This window comes from Siphateles boraxobius, unplaced genomic scaffold (genome assembly GCF_051911475.1).
Source record: "Siphateles boraxobius isolate OS27281-9 unplaced genomic scaffold, OSU_SipBor_1 77, whole genome shotgun sequence".
Classification (NCBI taxonomy): domain Eukaryota; kingdom Metazoa; phylum Chordata; class Actinopteri; order Cypriniformes; family Leuciscidae; genus Siphateles; species Siphateles boraxobius.
Window position 1 is genome coordinate 18,244,416 of NW_027509205.1, and position 20,585 is coordinate 18,265,000.

At 36.2% G+C, this 20,585-nt stretch overlaps 1 protein-coding gene across 2 annotated transcripts in view; it reads left to right on the top strand.

The window, feature by feature from the left end:
* Positions 1 to 4,765: 4,765 nt before the first annotated feature.
* kcng1 (potassium voltage-gated channel, subfamily G, member 1) overlaps positions 4,766 to 20,585 on the top strand; it is a 30,646-nt gene continuing 14,826 nt past the window's right edge. Inside the window, exon 1 of one of the 2 annotated variants that reach the window (XM_077218882.1) lies at positions 4,766 to 4,941. The gene's annotated coding sequence lies outside the window, so the exon portion shown is untranslated. Of the gene's footprint in view, positions 4,942 to 10,528; positions 10,580 to 20,585 lie in introns of those variants that run through there. The other variant, XM_077218884.1, reaches the window with a different exon arrangement.

Below are 20,585 nucleotides of genomic sequence, written 5' to 3' on the forward strand. Positions count from 1 at the left end.
TTTCATATATAAGCAAACATGGACATTATAAATAAAATATGCCTAAATTATTTGGAATTGAAAAGTGACAATGGATAATTCACCTCAGATATTGAAAATAAATTAAAGGAAACTAGAATGTTCAAACTGTGAACAGACAAGTGTATTCTATGAGAAATATCATTTCAGTCACTCAGTTTGTATTTTAATAATGCTAAATTGGTGTAATAATTATGAATTTGATAATGTGTCCATTTCATTGCGAGTGCAGTGCACTAACAGAAAGACTCCGCCCACACGCTCTTCTGTAAGGCTGTGATTTTATTGATTTTGTCGCATCTCGTAGTCGTCGCATCTGGTGTGTATAGACTAATTGCTTGTGGCTGGAATCTTATTGCATCATGTCTAGTTATGATGTTTAATATTGAGATCTGTGAGGATGCCCAAAAATTATCTACTCATGATGAATTGGAACTTCTTGCGTAAGACTGAAAGAAAAACAGTAGCAATGATGCCAAATAGAGTTCAGCCCCAAATCAGTTCAGCCTTGATTTTTCCCCAAGTAGCAGGGATAAAAAGCAAAGCCAACATCATTTCTGCATACCAACTACCTTGGATGGATTAACTTCAGAGAGTCTGTCTCAAAGATTCTCCTCCTCTTGAACAAAACCTCTCGCTGCACAGAATATCAAACAGTGGGATTGATTAAAACATACTGTATATGTGCTATATTTAGGGGGCAGTCATGGCCTAATGGTTAGAGTCAGACCCCGAAGGTTGTGGATTCAGTTCAGTGTGGATTCGGTAGGAAACAACTGAGGTGATATACAAAATAATTGCAAATATAGATTTTAAAATATGCTTACATACTTTTTCAAACTAAATATATTTATATTGTTAAAAATATAAGAATACATTTTAATATATACTTTAATTTTTTATGAAACAGATTTTGCATGTATGTGTTTAACCTTCTTTTGCCTTAAGAACTGCCATATTTCTTTGTGGCACAAATTCAACAAGGTGCAGAAAACATTCCTCAGAGATTTTGGTCCATATTTACATGAGAGCCCCCATCCCAGAACTGCTCTATTGCATTGAGATCTGGTGACTGTGGAGCCAGTTTGAGTTCGATCAACACATGAACTCACTGTCATGATCAAGAAACCAGTTTGAGATGATTTGAGCTTTGTGACATGGTGTGTTATCCCGCTGGAAGTATCCATCAGAAGATGATACACTGTGATCATAAAGGGATGAACATGATCAGCAACAATACTCAGGTATTAACCCAATACTGTGTTTAATCGATGCTCATTTGGCACTAAGAGACCCAAAGTGTGCAAGAAAATATCCCACCATCATTACACCACCAGCAGCCTGAACCGCTGATACAAGGCAGGATGGATCCACGCTTTCATGTTGTTTACGCCAAATTCTGACCCGACCATCTGAATGCTGAAGCAGAAATTGAGACACATCAGACCAGACAACGTTCTTCCAATCTTCTATTGTCCAGTTTTGTTGAGCCTGTGTGAATTATAGCCTCAGTCTCTCATCTGACAGGACTGTCACCGGTGTGTTTCTTCTGCTGCTGGAGCTCTTCTGCTTCAAGATTTGATGTGTTGATCGTTCAGAGATGCTCTTCTGCTTCAAGGTTTGATGTGTTGTGTGTTCAGATATGCTCTTCTGCAGACCTTGATTGTAATGAGTGGATATTTGAGTTACTGTTGTCTTTCTATCTGCTGAATCAGTCTGGTCATTTTCCTTTGACCTCTGACATCAACCAGGTATTTTTGCCCACAGACCTGCTTCTCACTGAATATTTTATATTTTTCAGGCCAATGTCTATATTTCTTTCCCCCATATTGGACAGAAGAAAGTCATACGGGTTTGGAGCAACGTGATGTGGAGAAATTGACTAAGAATTTTTTTTTTTCAGAGTTACAGAAGATGCTGTACACTTTGATTGGATCTCTTTGATAAACCGTGACATCATTATTGTAAGGCTCATGTGACACATTAGTAGCCCAGAGGTGTTCATCTCAATGATAGCTCGCAATGACTTGACCTGTCACCTCTTTTATTGCCTCTGTCTCAGCAATTTTCTGTTCCTTCACTCACCAGTGGCTCGAGGCAGCCAAACAAGTCTCTGATTATTTAGAACATGGATAATTCATCTTACGATATTGATTCAATTCTCCTTGGTGCTGTGAGAAGAAATAAGAATTTGTTTTCTTATTTCCCTCTTCAGATGTTATTATTTATTAGTAGTGCTTGCCTTAGCAACTTTTTTGCAAAAATCCTCATATGAATTACACTTTGGTATGTAACTTGTCCTCCACCATTTGTGCGACAGACATGAATAATACCTCAATTTATGATCATTTTCTATGTGATCAGACTTGCAAAAGGATAGTTTTTCTGTTTTTATTTTGTTTCTGAAGAAAAATCAAAGAAATCCATTAAAAATGTGCTGTAAGAGCTAGCTTCACTTACGCTGTTTGAACTGTCACCAAAAGACTTATTACCCATGATCTGAGAGTAATTGGTGGCTGCTGATTTTTAAAGTCCGGTGTCGGCTGCCACACAGATACTGTTCAACACAGGTGGATCAATAGGAAATGAGGGCCGCTAACACAGGCAGCGCTTTAGAGATAATGCCCTGTGGCCATTCGTCAAACGTGCCGAGCATACCGAACACTGTTCATCTCTAATATTTGTTCCGTTTTTTAAACTCTTTCCCTTCTTGGTCTTTTAAGAGGGTTTGTCAGATGTTCTGTTTGCAGATGATAAACGCTTAATAACATTTATCATCTCATGGTAGCTGGTTTGTGAGATACGGTACTCTTTGTAAATGAAATGGGTTCAAAGGAACCATTAGGGTTGCTTGTACATATTAACATATTAATACTCTGAATGGTAATTCTCCTAAAGCTGTGGGTTGTAAAACAAAATAGTTTTGTTTTTTTATTCCTTTTTGTTTATTCTGCTTTTTCCACAGCGGCATTGGCACAATGTAAACCCTAGTGAAAAAATGTATTTCAAATACATTATTTCATATGTACTACAAACCCATTAACATGTTTACCGACATATCGCTTGAGACTTACTGATATAAATATTACAGTTAAACTTGATTTGGAGAACTTCTTTATTGCACAATTTTTCAATATTAGTTTTAATATTAGTCGCAGGTATTTGGAAGGTAGGAGTTATAAAATAAGAAGGGCTGGTAAGGAAAGTCATTTAAAAAATGTAAGCAAGTTATGTTTATGTTTATGGTGTTTATGGTGTCTTTATGGTGTTTATTGTTGTTTATGGCTTCTTTTTTTTCTTTACAGTGCACATACAGATGAATAATTTATAGTATCAGCTTAATCGACAATGGTGATGCACTTGCAATGAAAGTGAATGGGGATAATTTTTGGAGGATTTAAAAGCAGAAATATGAAGCTAAGAATTTTTTAACGACGGGCCCTTGAATTATTAGGAAAAAATGCATACCCGAGATGGTAATAAAGCCAATACGTGAAGCAGATGTGCGTTACACCTCAGGTGTGCATTATTTTCTAATAATTCAATGGACCGGAGTCAATTATTCCACTTATAGTACGGTAACCACACATCAAGGCATTGTTCAGATGCTGTATTTCAAGACATTTGTCAGGTTTTTGTCCTTAGAACAATCTTGTGTCTAGGACCAATTTTTTACACATCTCATCCAACACCTCCGTTGCTAATTCCAAAACATTATTGTAACAGAGGCTTGAGCCACTGATAGCAGATTGATGCAGTTATAAATGCAGTTTTTACAGAGAGAGAGAGAGAGAGTGAGAGAGAGAGAGAGAGAGAGAGAGAGAGAGAGAGAGAGAGAGAGAGAGAGAGAGAGAGAGAGAGAGAGAAATGAATGAATTAGCGAAACTGTAAGTTTATCAGCTTCAAGAACAGTGCCGTTATTACAAATATTTTTTTAAAAGAAAATAAGATAAATTTTAGGGCTGCCCCTGACTAAAGAATTTTCTAGTGCCTCCATGTCATAATATATACAATATATTTTAGCTTCCACACTCCGCACAAACACTTGGATATGAGCATAATAATAGTACAGATTTATCTACATTAACAAACATTAAGTTGCTAATATACTGCATGTTTCAAATAATAAGCCATATTTGAGGTCTATGAATAGGCGAACGTTTGGATTTCGTGCACATACTGTAATCACCACAAGGACCCACCGTTAACGATCTGACGTTAACTGCGTGATTTTGTCAACTCCTGTGGAGTTTTTTTTTTTTTTTTTGCAACTAACTGACTTATACAATTTTGGTCGGCTAAGCCTTTTCTCATCTACTAACGTTTAGTCAACAGTTATGGGGCATTCCTAGTCAATTTTAATTCCAATTGGAAAAAAAAAATCTCTACAACAGAAACTTCAAATTTGTGTTCTCCCAATGCCTGCTGTAACATCTCTCTGCACCGTTAAACAGTCATGCTCGTATCCAGAAATGTAGTTCTCTAGCATATGTTGAGCTGATTTAGAGCCATCTAAATGATAATGATACAATGAAACCCTCTGAAAATCACTCAGCGCTGAAGGGGATGCATATGTGCCCGTCAGTTCAAAGACACTTGGCAATTCCTGCTCGGAAAGAAGGAATCCTTCCTTCGGTGGTTGGTTGCTATGGATATCTCTCAAAAGCTCTTAGAATAATGGCACATCCCACCTCTGATGTCAGAGCTGTTGATGTGTGTGTAAGGAGGGAGGGAGCTGAAGCCTGTTGCTCATATCATCAAATGTGCCGCCAGCACTCCAGAAGCTCCACAGCCTGTTGAGGGATCAGATAGAGTTGGAACGCAGAGCAACAGACAGCATTTTTCCTTCTCCTTTTATAGTAAAAGAGAAAGAATCTTTCATTCCTAGACAGCATGAACACTCTCAACTACAGATGAACTACGGTAAGTATTTCCAACTAATGCTGGTGTGCATGCTGTTTTCTTTTTCTGCTTTTGCAGTTTTGTTTTGTTGTGGTGGAAGTTTAATCAGAGAATGCGGGCGAAAATATGTTCTGAATGCAGGTTTTTAACCAATCAAAGATTAGCTTGAAAGGGATGTTGTGTTTGTGTAAACAGAATCACGCAGTGGACATGTGTCCTGTGAGTCAGTGAAGTACTGCGCTAGTACGGGCTGCCCAAATCAGATCAGGGCTAGGAAGATTGCAGCTTGTGGACTGAGCACGAACGAGAGAAGATCAAATAATATCGGTGGAAATTTCAGTGCATAACCATTGTGCATTTTTTTTTCTGCTGCATATTTCTGTTCATAATATTTTCTTATATATTTTACAATATTATAGGGCTTATTTAAAAAATATATATTTATATCATATGCAGGTTTAGTAATCAAAGTACTCACAGTTATTTGAAAATATTTGCTCAGGAAAGCCCTTAAATGATCAAAATTTAAAGGGACAGTTTGATTCCCAAAATTGTATGACTTTTTTTCTTCAGTGGAATGCATGAGGATATTTGAACAATGTCTCAATGTGTTTTTGTCTTTACAATGAAAGTCAATGGAGTCCAATGTCGTTCTGTTCCCTGCCTTCTTCAGAATATCTTGTGTTGTGTTTTGCAGAAGAAAGAAAGTCAGAAAGTCTGTTTGGAACCACATGAGGATGAGTAAATAATGGCAATATATTATTTTGGCAAAGCATTGATTGGATAAAAGTGGCTTTGGAAATCAATATATTGTTTATTTGTATCATTCTGCATGCCTGCAGGCAACACTAATTAATTCAGTTGCGTTTGTCCTTGAGGTTGACTTAGAGTCTGTTCACACACAACATGTTCTTTCCATGTGCTCAAATGTCTTTAAATGCGTGTGTTTTTCTCTGTCCATGAAATGAAAGTTAATGGGGTCCAAGGTTGTTCTTGTTCTTAAAAATATCTTCTTCTGCGTTGTTTGGTGCAGTGTGTTCCCATCGAACATTCGTAAAACATCATGGTACAAATTAGCTTGAATTGTTTTGATGGTCAGACAAACCTCTACTATTGCATTTATCTAACATTTTATTTTTAGATATAGTTTAATTAGTCGTAAAATCATTTGTATTCAATTAAATTGACAGCCCTTAGCCCTAAATATTCAATATATTGAACTTCTAAAATGTATTCACCTTACTGCATATAAATTTTCACAATTATTTTGTAGTTTAATGTGTTGATAAACAGTGCTTGCTGTGCACCTTTTTATGTTTAATATGAGATATAAATATTTGATATGAAATCTCTGTACTAGGGCATTGTTTTTTTTCACCGTTTTATTTTATGTCATACCAATTGCAACAGTTTGTATCTAATTACTGTGACTCATGTTCATTCTTACTGTATGCTAATTGTTTTGTCCTGAGAACTGACAAATCTTCATGAGCGGTATTCAATTTCAATCCCGAAGTCCATTTCGTTGCACATTATAGATGCACGCTTGTCCTGTGTTTGATGACAGTCAATCCCTCTGATGGAAGACAAATACGATGCCACAGCAGTCAGGATGAGTCAAATTGGTTTAATTTAACAGCGCCATTTATCCAGAATTTACAAATGCATCTCATAATGTTCAAGCCTTGCGTTTGACTTTTTGAATTGCACCACTCGCTGTTATATTTTCTATTAGATTTGATCGTGTGTAAAGCTAGTGCATCTTTCTATTCTTTTGTGGCATTTACAGTACATTCAATCAACATCAGGATCTATTTGGGCTTTTGATCATTTTAATTGTTCATACGAAATGGCATGAGGTGAATACATGCACTATTGAGTCCAAAAGTCGGAAACCACGTAAAAAAAAATTAAAACAAGAAAAGGTTATGATCTAAAAAGAGTCAAATTAAAGACTGCGATAATGTAAGTGCTTTTTTGTGAAAGGTCAGGTTCTTGATTACACTGAAGCTCAAGATCTCAAATCATGCTGGAGAACATGATGATTATGTGAAGGGATCCAGGGAGGTTTTGTACTTCAATTTTTATGCTGAGAAAATAATTTGCAAGGAAAAAAAGTTGCATTCAATCAGGAAAATCAGCAGTATTCCTTGCTAGTGGTCTCAGACTTTTTGGACTTCACTGAAGTTCTGTTAGCACATATCAACACATAAATCTCACTGTGGGTGGTTTGGGAAGAGTTGGTGACACTTAGTCATAATGAAGTACACTTATCTGAATGTGAAAGAGTTTCTTGGTGGTTGAGTGACATATAGGGTCATGAGTGGGTATGAATGGTCATCGTTTTCCAAGGTGGGAACGTGTCCTCTCGTTGAATCATCATCGTGGTGTAGTGGAAACTTGGACTTGGTTCATTTGCATATTATGAATTTCAAGTCTGAAAATGACTGACATAAAAATGAGTCTGTCTGTTTAACTAAGACAGTGATTCACCCTGTGTCTCTGACAACTTCCTCTCCAGTTATTCGCATGAGAAATGGACTCGCACTTTGAGCTTATTGAGAAGAGATTAGATCTCTACAAACAAAGGTTTTGCATAAACCTGTAGGAGTTCAGATTGATTCGACTACAGGGAAGGAACAGCAGCTTTTCCTCACCCTAACTGCATTTACATTTATGCATTTATCAGGTTCTTTTCTATCGACTATTTAGCGTTCATGGGAATCAAACCCATGACCTTAGTGTTGCTTTAGCATGTTATACTGTTTTAAGCAACTACATATTGCCGTGTTATTTGGCAAATAATTTTTCAAGAGCGTAGAAAGACATTAATATTAGTGTTGTCTCTTAGGCTAATAGAACTAGAAATTGGAGTTTAGTATTTAATTTCAAATAAACAATGCATCACATTATCCCAAAAAATATGAAGCAGCCCAACTGTTTCAACACTGATAATAATCATAAATATTTCTACAGCAGCAAATCAGCATATTAGAATGATTTCTGAAGGATCATGTGACACTGAAGATTGGAGTAATGATGCTGAAAATTCAGCTTTATGACATTTCTGAGTGAAAGCATATATGAGTCTCTTTCTTCTGCTGAACACAAAAGAAGATATTGTCAAGTATAACCACATAGGCCCAGGGACCCATTGACTTTCGTAGTATGGAAGAAAAATACAATGGAAAGAAATTTATACAGGTTTGGAACAACTTGATATAAGTAAATGATGACAGAATTTTCATTTTTGGGTGAACTATCCCTTTAAGACAAGGGAAGTGTATTAAAAGAGAAAATCTGTGTAATTGTGACTTTAAAACCATAGTTGGTTTTGCTGGGATCTGCGCAGGGGCAGTTTTATGTCCTTTCACTGCAATTTCAGGTTCAAAGACCACGTCCCCGAGAGCTTTAGTGATTTACAATGACAAAGGGCTTCTTCAGCTTCATGTGTATTGAAAAAGGTCTGGTTTTAATGAGCAGGGTTAATGTCTTTTCATAACTTTATGTGCAGCGTAATTGTGAACTGTGGTCAGGATATTGCAATTATAATGGTCATTCCCTGTTTGCAGCGCTTATGATTAGGGGTCTTCTCATATACCGTAACACACAGGTAGTGATGATGGTGAGTCTGCAGATTCTCTAACTACATTATTATTGAAGTGAGATGCAGTTTAAATTCTCAGACATAAGCTGCCTTTGTCTGCAGAGTGTTTCTTAATGATTTTTTTGTTAATTCATTGGCCGCAAGACTAGAATGTGTTTTGGAATCTGAATTCAGTTCCACATCCTTTTTTTTTAGCCAATCACCTGAGGCATAAATGCCATGTGACTTGGTTAAAACGGAAGGTTAATTTGTTCCATTCTACTGGGATTAAGTAAAATAAAAATAGTTTAATTCTGTTATTACTTACTCATCTTGTTCCAACTGTATTCTGACAAACTGCATCTGAAATTCGGATAAAAATGTGTGCTAAATGATTAAATGTAAATGTAAATTATGTTTTTTTTATAAGACAGTTTATAGTTGAAAAGGACAACAACAACGAAAAACATAAAACTAGTCCTTGCAAGTTATGCACTAAAATGCACTACAAGTCACATGATCTTGTATAAATTATTTTCTGGGAATCTTGCTCTTCGTCAAAGCTATTAAATCTCATTTGCAGTCATATTCAAAAATGGTGCACCAGCATTAATCTCAAATATTGACAATTTATAAAGTGCATTTAGTAATGGACCACGTTTATGGTATTTTTTATTTGGTAACACCTTACAATAAGGTTTCATCTGTTACCATTAGTTAATTACAATAGTTAACATGAACTAATAAGAGACTGCAACCGGGCCCGTGCGAAAACTAGGATCAATATCTGAAGGACATTAAATGTACTCACGCAATGCTGATGTTGTTAACATTAACAATTTGAGAACAAAGTATAATTTGCACGGTTTGACGTGATATGATAAGAGATCGTTAGATTTAATCAGCATGATTTACTGCAATGCTTTTTTCCCTAAGTTGGTCAGAACAAAAGTGGATTTTCTGGTGAAACAATGTTTGGTCAAACTTCCTTCCGACTGACAGCCGCACATTCTCCTCAAAACATTGGATTCATCCGCGCTGTGCCGTGCCGATGCACAACCCACGTAAAGTTGATAATTCCACGAATAACTGCAATTGCAGATTTCGAACAGAGATGACGACAAAAAGGGAAAAACTATGGACTGCAGCTTTAATGTTAATCTCAACATTAACTAATAAATTTTTCAAATCAAATGTTTTATTTAACATTAGTTAATGCTTAGTGAACTAACATTAACAAAGCTCAATAAATGATGTAAAAAATTGTCATTGTTAGTTCATGTTAGTTAATTTATTTATTAATGTTATAAAAATAGTGTTGCCGTTTATTTTTGTTTTGTTTTTAATGGTAACTGTTGTTGTGTGGAAAAAAGCTGCAAGAAGAAGTTCTTCTGTTTTCCACAAAAAAAAAACCTCATATGTAGGTTTGGAACAAAATGGGGAAATAATGACAGAATTATTTGGGGATTATTCTCATAATGTGTATAAAGTGCAGCTGAGAGTTTGTTCTCCAGTAATGTCTTGCAGTGCTTTGTCATTCTCATCCTCTCCAAGTTGCTTTATTCCCAGTCGACAGCCTGTGAATGATGAAGTAAATGTGTTTTGAAGCCCACTCTGCAGGACAGGAGTTTATCATTGACAATATCTAAAAGAATAAGTGAAATGACACCAGGCGGCCTCGATTTCATCACCCTCGGCTCCCGTCTCAAAGCCTCTCGTTTGAAGTTTGAAGAGTCCACACATTTCAATCCATCTCATCAGATGAAGTGCTTTCCACTGTGTTGACACCATCCAATAACACTGGATGCTGTTCTTGTTTTTCATTCTCCTTCAAACACATGTTCTGTCCTACACTGGCTTTTTGACTTCTTCTCATTCCTCTTTAATATATGCTGTGCAGCTGCTGTCCAGATAATGGAGATCCGCTCAAGCCGTGACACTGTTCACACTGACACCCGTTACGGGCCGCTGTGGTTTCCGGTCCTGGAAGTGCTTGGACATAATGGAGATTACACACTGAGTTTGGCCTGTTGCTGTCACACAGGAGATGGATAATAACTGCATGATTCTGTGGTAATGCACATAACTGCTGGACACTTCCTTATGTAATCATTGCGTAATTTATGTTGATGTTTGTGCAGTCCTTAGATCCAGCTGAACACAAAACAATTAGAATATAGAAAAGAGCAAGAAAAAAGAAACAGAAAGTGATCAGATGACATTTTTGTAGGTTTTTTTTTTTCTGGGAAATTAAAGTTAATCATTTGTTAGGAATGCAAAAATTTCAAGGATGTTCATTTTGCATTAATATTTCAGATACTTGCTTTTAAATATGTGCGACAAAAAGGTATAGGCCTATATTTTATAAAAATTTAATTTTATACAGATTAAAACTGATATAAACAAACACAGTATTAATTTAATTCCTAATAAGGTGAATTTCTTAAAAAACATGTCTGGGTTACATGTCACGTTAGAATGTATATAACTTTACATATATTATATCTTATATATAATTTTAAATGTAAAGAATGTATATTTGTTGGGTGTATTTGTTGCACTGAATATAGTTTAGACTAATAAAAAAATTAATTAGTAACAAAAAAGGGTAACACTTTATTTTACAGTGTCCTTGTTACATGTTACATGTACTTACCATAGTAATAACAGCAAATTATACATAATTACATGCAACCCTCAACCAAATCCTAATCCTATAACCATATAGTAAGTACATGTAGTTAATTAATATTTCTCAGTACTTAAATATATAATTACACTGTAACAATGACGCCTTAAAATAAAGTGTAACCCAAAAAAGTTATGTATACAATTTTACATATTATTTTTCATGACAATTAAGCACATTTCTTTCACTAATTCACTTTTTTTTGTAATTTCCATTATTTTTGTAATGATTCTCATAACATTCTCATTAATATTGTAAAACTGTAAAAATGCATATTTTTAATTAGTCAAGAAAATATTTAGTGCAACACAACTGCCATCACATATAAATATTTTACATTTTAAAATACTTTATTGTGTCTTTTTTGCATTGCAGTAATGAGAATGAGAATTGAGAAATTCGGTATTTTATTATATGATATATACAGGTCCTTCTCAAAAAATTAGCATATTGTGATAAAGTTCATTATTTTCCATAATGTAATGATAAAAATTTAACTTTCATATATTTTAGATTCATTGCACACCAACTGAAATATTTCAGGTCTTTTATTGTTTTAATACTGATGATGTTGGCATACAGCTCATGAAAACCCAAAATTCCTATCTAAAAAAATTAGCATATTTCATCCGACCAATAAAAGAAGTGTTTTTTTAATACAAAAAAGTAAACCTTCAATTAATTATGTTCAGTTATGCACTCATTAGTCAATACTTGGTCGGGAATCCTTTTGCAGAAATGACTGCTTCAATGCGGCGTGGCATGGAGGCAATCAGCCTGTGGCACTGCTGAGGTGTTATGGAGGCCCAGGATGCTTCGATAGCGGCCTTAAGCTCATCCAGAGTGTTGGGTCTTGCGTCTCTCAACTTTCTCTTCACAATATCCCACAGATTCTCTATGGGGTTCAGGTCAGGAGAGTTGGCAGGCCAATTGAGCACAGTAATACCATGGTCAGTAAACCATTTACCAGTGGTTTTGGCACTGTGAGCAGGTGCCAGGTCGTGCTGAAAAATGAAATCTTCATCTCAATAAATCTTTTCAGCAGTTGGAAGCATGAAGTGCTCCAAAATCTCCTGATAGCTAGCTGCATTGACCCTGCCCTTGATAAAACACAGTGGACCAACACCAGCAGCTGACATTGCACCCCAGACCATCACTGACTGTGGGTACTTGACACTGGACTTCAGGCATTTTGGCATTTCTTTCTCCCCAGTCTTCCTCCAGACTCTGGCACCTTGATTTCCGAGTGACAAGCAAAATTTGCTTTCATCCGAAAAAAGTACTTTTGGACCACTGAGCAACAGTCCAGTGCTGCTTCTCTGTAGCCCAGGTCAGGCGCTTCTGCCGCTGTTTCTGGTTCAAAAGTGGCTTGACCTGGGGAATGCGGCACCTGTAGCCCATTTCCTGCACACGCCTGTGCACGGTGGCTCTGGATGTTTCTACTCCAGACTCAGTCCCCTGCTTCCGCAGGTCCCCCAAGGTCTGGAATCGGTCCTTCTCCACAATCTTCCTCAGGGTCCGGTCACCTCTTCTCGTTGTGCAGCGTTTTTTGCCACACTTTTTCCTTCCCACAGACTTCCCACTGAGGTGCCTTGATACAGCACTCTGGGAACAGCCTATTTGTTCAGAAATTTCTTTCTGTGTTTTACCCTCTTGCTTGAGGGTGTCAGTGATGGCCTTCTATACAGCAGTCAGGTCGCGAGTCTTACCCATGATTGCGGTTTTGAGTAATGAAACAGGCTGGGAGTTTTTAAAAGCCTCAGGAATCTTTCGCAGGTGTTTAGAGTTAATTAGTTGATTCAGATGATTAGGTTAATAGCTCGTTTAGAGACCCTTTTCATGATATGCTAATTTTTTGAGATTAGGAATTTTGGGTTTTCATGAGCTGTATGCCAAAATCATCAGTATTAAAACAATAAAAGACCTGAAATATTTCAGTTGGTGTGCAATGAATCTAAAATATATGAAAGTTTAATTTTTATCATTACATTATGGAAAATAATGAACTTTATCACAATATGCTAATTTTTTAGGACCTGTATATATATATATATATGACATTAATGCAACTTGGCATTGCATGATTTATTGTTACTTTTCACAATGTGAAAAATCAGATCCTAAAAAGCAGAAATGATATTAGATTTTCTTTTGATTTTAATGTGACATACGACCTGAACATGTTCCGGACAGATTTGATTTACCCAGTAGTGTGATGATAATCTGTATCGAGGAGGTTTGCATTGTGACCCTATTATACATTTTTGCCCGCAACAATGCATTAATAACCGGAGCCATTAGTGCACAAATAGAGATCAGGATGACCCAGCTGCTGGAATTTAAATGAAAACATAGACTGCTATGCAATGCATCTCTGCCAGTGATGTGCTGAAAACCTGCCAGGAATAGAAGCAGTGCTGTGGCAAAGGTTAAGTACAGTGAGAAGATGGAGAGGTTTGCTGAACCACTGCGAAGCCGAGAGACTGTTTAATGTATGGTGGACACATGAGAGGAAGGGAAAGCAATTATAGCCCGAAGATGTTTCTTGTTTCAATATATTCAGCGATTTATTAAATCCACCCACTAATATCTAAAAAAGATCTCTCTCTCTCTTTCTCTCTCCGATTCCCGATCGAGTCGATGTAAGCAGATGTCTTACGATATGAGCATGGCTGCGGGCGCTGTTGGACCTGAACATCCCGATGTTGAACATGTGTTGTGTATACATAGAGTCTGTGCACAAAGATGGTTCAAGAGATGCACTTATGCGTCCCTGCCGATCTGTTGCGGGGAATATTCTCTGCTGCGAGCTACAAGTGTCAGAGTTACAGATGAGGAGAGAACAGCGTTATGCAGTGTTCAGGATTGTGGAGAGACAATGAATGTGCTTTCTCTCCTTTGGTAAAGGAAGATCATTCACACTGAGAATGATGCTTTTTCCAGATGGCGTACATAAGAATAACTCAAAAATCTGTTGTCTGACTAAGTGTGAGTCATTTAATGAACAAAAATAATGAGCTATGATCTTTGAGATTAATTCTCTTTTTATGCAACAATGAGTAATTGAAGACATTTTTATATAATTTTAGTCAAAACGGCTGAAAAATCACAAATACAATCTCTTGTAATATGATTAAATTGCTTATCACTTTTGACCAGTCAGGGCGCTGTTACCAAATTGATGTTGTGTGGTCAGTGGGATTAGACAATGACACATACAAAGTTTGGTGTCAATACTTGGTATGCGTTGATCATCTCACTTTCCCGCCGAAACACATCCACCTCAGCTGGTCTGGGAAACTGCAAAAACATAAAATAAAGCAAAAGTAAAATAAACAATTATCAGTTTAAACTGAATGTTGGACTCGATTTAGTGTTCCTTACAACTTACCAAATATCCAGTGATCTATGGATATTGACATGCAGCCTGGAATCGTGTTTCCTGACATTTATATGTGCCTGATTTTGACCCCAGGGAAATACATAAAGAAAATTTGCCTGTGAACGCTTTATATAAATCCGGGAGATTACTTATATCAATGTTATATATATCTTGTCATATCGTCCAGCCCTAAAACAATTTTTTTTGTCAGTGTTTATTTAAAAACGTCCAATTATGCAGAATATACAATGGTAAATATTTAATTGATGAGTTGTCAATACAATAAATCAGTGGTTCCCAAACTGTGGTCCGCGGACCACTAGTGGTCCGTGAGGGTACTGCAGGTGGTCCGTGGAAAGGCAAAATAAAATACAAAATAATATTTTTTTACCTTCATTTTACCAGGAAATTCCCATAAAAAAGTAAAAAGAATATGTAGGCCTATATTGATATAAAATTTAAATTAAATTGTCAAGTTATTGTGTGATTACTAAAATAGGCTAGTGGCCTATTTCGGATCGGTGGATAGCAACAGGTTCTCTGAAGAGAAAAGAGGCAGAGGCAAATATTTTGCCATTATATTAAATATTTGTCTGATTATAATTTCACCAACAGTAATTTTGGATTGCCTCCACCAAACAAGTAAATAGGAAATAAGCAAATCAGAACACTGGGCGCCAAAACAGCAGTATGCGCGCAAGCGTGAACCACTAGTGTTTCTTCTTGCTGTATCTTTTACTGGGGTCTCCAACACGTCGCACGATTGGAGGTAGCTCGTCAAGGGGCCGTTCACATATCGTGTCTTTTGCGCTCTCAAGTTCGTTATTTCATGTAGGCGCACGGCAAGCGCACTCATAATTGAAGCGACGCGCTCATTTTTTCCAGGCGCAGCGAGATGAAAACACCTCAACTTTTCATAATGCCGCAAACGCACCGCAGTTCATGTGACAAGAACAAACCAATCACCTTCATCCTTTCCGTAAACATTGAAAGCGCAGTCAACATGAACAATTGGAATGCACGTGCACCCAAACACAACGGGTGTTTTTCTCTTCTCCGTAAATAAATCTTGTAGCAGAGCTAAAGCAAGCGTTGTCTTTGTCGTTGTGGAGAGCGCAGTGCATGGTTGCATAGCAACGACAGACAGCACGGGAAATGGGACCGATTTTTACTATTAATAATAAAAGATTGCTAATGTGCTTCAATGTAAATGTCAAGTAATTTATCTTTTTTGATTCATTCTTTTTACAAAAATATTTGAATTTCATTTTACTTTTTTAGACATATTTTATTATGTGTGTTATGAGGTTGTACGCGAAAATTCTTGATTACAAATAGTGGTTCACACACACAAAAAGTTTGAAAACCCCTGCAATAAATAACAATACAAAAATAGGTTATGATTTTACGCAATTCAACATACTGACACAAAATGACAATGTCAAATTCACTTTTTGCTGCCTGGAGTCGGGTTGTTTCTATGAATTGCAGCGATCCATTTGCTTTTCTTTTCTGTAGTTTTCGGCAGTCTGTAAAATATACCTCAGATTTCTTGTCAGAATCAGCTTGCCACCAAGCCATCAAATTTGTTGATGCTTTCGTTATTTGAGAACAGTTTTGGTTCAATTAAAAAGCTTTTAATAACTTTTTGTCTGCGTGGTCTAAAGATGATCTGAGACGAGTTTGTATTTTGTTTGTATTTGAATGTTGTATTTTTTTGGTACAAAATTGGTATCATGTTCTCAGTGTGACTCAAGGAACCTAAAGAAGGTTTCATTAAAATAGGCTAAATTAATTTTAAAAAATGGGCCAAAATATTTGATGTGGGATAATTGGTATCATTCGACTTGCTGCACGTGCATTGAACTAAAAGTTGTATGATTTTTGGGCAAAGCTTTCAGAAGTTAGTAGCAAAAATAGCCATTTTTCATATCTCCTGACCAGTAGGTGGCGCTGTGCCAAAACACTGCATTTGGCCTCAGATCATGCTTGTAATAACATGTACCAAGATTTGTCATAATATTCAAAAGTGTTCCAGAAATATAGCCTCACATCCAATTTGGCGTGCTCTTTTTCAAATTTGTTTGCAAGTTATTCGAAATTGGGTTTATCAAAACGCTTTTAATAACTTTTAGCTGGCATGATCTGAAGATGATCTGAGCCAATTATAGTCAAAATCCAATTTACTATTCCCTTACTTGGTGCAAAATTAGAGAAAACAATTCCTTAATTGATCATTTTAAAAACATAAAAAAAAATATGTTTGAATGTTCTGAGAACATAACATTTTCGTAACTTGATTGGAACGTTAGCAAAACATATTTTTGTTAGCTGGGATGGTGTCATAAAGACGTAGAGCTCCAGGATGCAGTCTGGACCCCATAGACGATGGGTGGGCGCACCAGAAGAGAGCATGAGATGCGTGGGATGGGGTGGGGCGACGTTTGCCAAGTGTCTCACCAGGCAACCGTGGAGGATGGTTCTATCATCACCCAAAAAATGAATCTTCCTGCTTAATCATAACAGGCGAGCACTGTGGATATAAAGTCTATGTACAAAAATAGGTAGTATAGTGACATGATAAACATAATGGAAATTATGCACAAAATTGATATCAGAATACGTTACCAGCTGTGCAATGGTTTGGGTGAACAGATGGTACCTTTTTTTCTGGCAGGTGATGAATTTGATATAAATCTCTATATTTGTGTTTGTCTTCATTTTTATCTTAAAAAATATTTAAAGGTACATTGTGTAGGAATTTCTCCCATCTAGCGGTGAAATTGTATTTTGCATTCAAACGAATTGTGCTCTCCAGCGCCTTGCTTTTTCAAATGCGTTTTGCATCTACGGTAGCTGTTATGTACCAAAAAGCAATGACAGGATGTCTTCTAACAGCACTTTGTCGAGTTTTCATTCAGGTGAACAGGTTTGTTATTTCAAACAAACTGCAACTTGACACAACGAACAAACGAATTTTTACTGTATGAATTACTGACTGACTTGCCGGGGCTCTGCTCCTCCGTTTCTGCTGCTTTCAGTCACGTGACGCTGGCTCTGAACGAAAACGCGTTATGGAAACGCATTGGCTTAGTACTTTTTGACCCTCTCTGCTGTTATAGTTTTTCAAGATGGCGGAACGACATGGAAGCCTCCGTGGACCTACCCGTCACATGTATATAAAGATAATAAATTCTTCGTTTACGAGGATAAGTCAGATAATTGGCAGAGGTATTTGTACACCATTGAGGACATATTTATGAATCAAAATATTGATTTTAGATAATAAAATACCTAAAAAACTACACATTGTCCCTTTAATGTAAGAAATAAAAACAATAAAAAATAGTTAAAAATAATGAAGGCATTGTTTTCGGCTAAATTATAGCACAAGGAAGCATGGTATTCGACAGATTTATTTTAGTATCATTAAAATACTACTTATTTTTTATTAATATTTTGAATAGGTTTTTAAAAATAATAATATTTTCAATTTTAATTAACATTTTAGTAATTTTACTGTGTTTTTGCCATTTTTAAGTTTTTTAATCGTTTATATAGTTATATATACATTTGTATTATAGTTTTAGTTGTTTTAGTACATCAAGTACTAAACTGCCTTTGCAACTTTCAGCGAGTTGTTTGTGAACTCTTTCGGCAGTTTAGTACTTAAACGTTTAAGTTTTTTTTCAGTTAAAATTTATTTCATTCCAAGCAACAACAAAAATGTTTTACTTTTAATGGTTTTAATTTTATTTTCATTTAAATGCACCAATAAAATAATGCATAGTAACAAACAGCAATAATTACCCACATACAATACCGTTTAAAAGTTTGGGGTTCAGTACGATTTTTTTATATTCTCACCAAGGCTGGATTTATTTGATAAAAAAGTTCTAAAGCAATGTACTGAAATGTATTTGAACCGACAATGACTCGAATTTCCCAACTCTAAAGACAGCTAGTCGATTGACACTGTCTTTAGACAAAAAGTGCACTAAAATAAGTGCAATGCTCGATTTTATATCACCAGAAAAATCATCACAATACTCTATACCATCATGAATATTTAATATATTGGCCAGCCCTAATGTTCGGTTATGTGGATGATGTTTTGACGTGTTTAACAGAACGGAGAGGATGTTTTATATGTGCAAAAATTGCACCAGAAGAAAAGCTTTGGCTTCTGTGTTTGACATGCAAATAAGTATCAGTCATAGATAATTCAATAAACCTCATACAAAGCAGCCAGGAGATATTCCCCATGTTATCCATCACTTTGATGAGATCCAGCACTGATATTCTAGTTATTGTTCTGCCATGCACACTCACACATATTCCTCAAAATAATCCCAAAAAAATTGTACGCAAAAGTAAATGGCGGCAGTAGGACTTTCTTCCTGAACGAGATTTTCCGTTTAAATATTTAGATCTAGGTGGGTTTCTGATATATCAGGGTGGAGGCTGTTGCCATTCAATTTAGCAAGACTGCTGAGTGTATTAAACACACACAAGCAATTTTCCAATTGAGTGATTTTGTCTGGCTGTCACAGGATGATTGTTCTTGCCTTTCAACAGTCACCAAATCTTGCTATGTAAATAAGCGACGCCTGTAATCTTCCTGTGCTCCGCATACTAAATATCACATTACCAGACCTCTTATTCTACTCAAGTAGCTCAGTCCTCTTGGGGAACAAGTATTATTCAAATAGCACGTTAATATATTGTGTTGTGGTGTTGAGAGAATCTCACCTTCTGCTCTAAATATCTCCTTTTGTGTTCCACAGATAAAAGATAAATCATTTCAAAAGACATGATGACAGAATGTTCATTTTGGGGAACACTGTTCTTTGAAAGCAGAGGGTTGAGATCTTCACAGTTCAGTTTTCTACATGATGAAGGTTAGCGGTTAGGTTTGGAAAGTGTGCTCAGCATGTTACTGGCAGAATCGCTGTCCTGTGACTCAGAGGCAATCTGGAGAAAAAGCCCTGGAGCAAAGCTGTGATCTCCCTGCGTCAGAGAGAAATATACGCTTGAAAACTCACTGTTACCAATGCTGCGGTTCAAAGGGTCTCTCTTTTCTCGCACTCTCTTTCATTCTGTCCTTCCGCACTGTAGTTCCTTAAAAGGGATGGTTCACCAAAAAGAAAACTGTGTCATCATTTACTCATCCTCTTGTTGTTCTAAACCCGTTGATTTTCTTTCTTTCGTAGAAGAGAAATCTTGAAGAACGTATTGGAAAAAGCACGATCATTGTGAACAATGACATACTGAGACCAGAACACACAATAAATCTAACTCACATATAATCTTCTGAAGTCATACAACGGTTTAAATGAGAAATAGACTGAAATTTAAGTAATAAGTCACCAAAAATCACAAATGTAGCACATCAAGAAGAATTGCACTAGATTTGATGCATTGATATTTACGTCTCATGACCAAGAAAACTACTGTACTGTATATGGCTTCTGAACAATTGGAATGCAACGCAGAAGTCAAATGGATACTGATATGGTACTGTTATGACAGAGCTGTGCACCATTCAGAATTGAATTGAGAAAACCTTTCGAATCTGATTTCCGGTGAATTTTAAATAAATTTGAATTGAGGCAGAATTGAAATTTCACTGCAAAAATTAATTTCTTCCTGAGTCGTTTTATCTGTCTTTCCAGTACAAATATCTAAACACTCTTAAATCAAGGTACAGTTACTTGAGCATTAAAATTACTAAAGATACAGACTTGCTTTCTAAAGAATTGATCAAAATTAAAGTGATAGTTCATCCAAAAATGAAAATTATGTCATCATTTACTGACCCTGAAGTTGTTCCAAACATGTATGAGTTTCTTTTTTCTGTTAAACGCAAAAGAAGATATTTTGAGGATGTTGGTAACCAGACAGTTGACTGTATCCATTAACTTCCACAGTATTTGCTTTTCAGTGGGGTCCATCAACTGTCTGGTTATCAACATTCTTCAAAATATCTTCTTTTGTGTTCAACTCGT